The sequence below is a fragment of the Echinops telfairi genome, unplaced genomic scaffold, assembly GCF_000313985.2.
Source record: "Echinops telfairi isolate 266 unplaced genomic scaffold, ASM31398v2 ScPeMD7_7413;HRSCAF=8451, whole genome shotgun sequence".
In the NCBI taxonomy this organism is placed as follows: domain Eukaryota; kingdom Metazoa; phylum Chordata; class Mammalia; order Afrosoricida; family Tenrecidae; genus Echinops; species Echinops telfairi.
In genome coordinates this window covers 1,264,866-1,266,024 of record NW_022111313.1, presented here as the reverse complement: position 1 = coordinate 1,266,024, position 1,159 = coordinate 1,264,866, and positions in this window count along the sequence as shown.

The window sequence follows — 1,159 nt, the reverse complement described above, 5'->3', positions numbered from 1 at the left end:
GTGGCTCCTCCAGCTCCAGGGCTCTGGCTGCATCAGTGACAAGTGTGGCTTGTCAACAGGAATGTGAAGCAGAGAGCGTGTGTGTCCCGCCTCCCGGGAGAAAGACAGGAGTTCCCAGAATCCTCAGGAGAAGGCCATGCCCACACAGAGGCCTCATTGGCTATGACCTGGTTGACAGGTTAGACTTCCACCCCTTCGCTCAAGCTGGCAGGAGATGATGTGACTGCCACAGTGACTGGCCCCTATAACCGGCGAGGCCGTCAGGAGTCAGGAGCGACCAGTCCCTGGAGAAGGACCTCAGACTTGGTGAAGTGGAGGGATGGTGCAAAATCCCTCAACATGAGATGGACTGGCACAGTGGCTGTCCCAGTGGCCCGGGCGTGGGGACACTTGTGAGGCTGGTGCGGGACTGAGCAGCGTTTTGTTCTGTTGTGCACACGGTGGCTGTGAGTGGGTGCTGACTCGACGGCACCCACCCACATTTACACTAGCATTTGTGGCGGGACGGGCAAGGCTGAACTAACTGCTCTGCGATGTAACAGGATGTGACACGGACCGGACGTGAGCTCGGGCTGCTGGGAATGGCACGAGGAGGCCTGCCTGCAGGTAGGGACGAGGCGAGAACGGGGCGTGACGGAGGAGAAGACTGACCGGGGCGGGTCTGGCCGAGTGTCCCCATGCTTCCCTAACAGACACCACACACCGAGGACGCAGAGGTGGGCTTTCCCCAGTCCTGGAGGTCAGAAGTCCGCCGTCTGGGGTCCAATTGGGCACAGCCAGGGCTCCTGATTAGGTTAAAGGAACTATATTAGGGAACATAATTTCACTTGTGCCGACTTTTAAAAATGACCTACTTTGTGCTCGGGAATAGGTACAGCAGGACACAGGCCAAGTCCATAGGTTCTGCGTGTCCCATCCGGTGACACTGAGGGCATTCTTCTTGGGAGCTACCATCCTAGTCTCCTCTTCCACAGGGTCCCCCACCCCACCCCCACCCCTCCGGACCACCTGCTCCCTGCCCCGCAAGCTGCCTTTCCAGCCGCTGTTGTGCATTGCTTGACTTCTTTTTGAAGGGGGTTTACGGGACCGCTTGAAATGTGGCCCATAGTTGGTTTCTAATAGCATGGTCTAGAAGAGCGGGTTCCAACATGCATGGGCT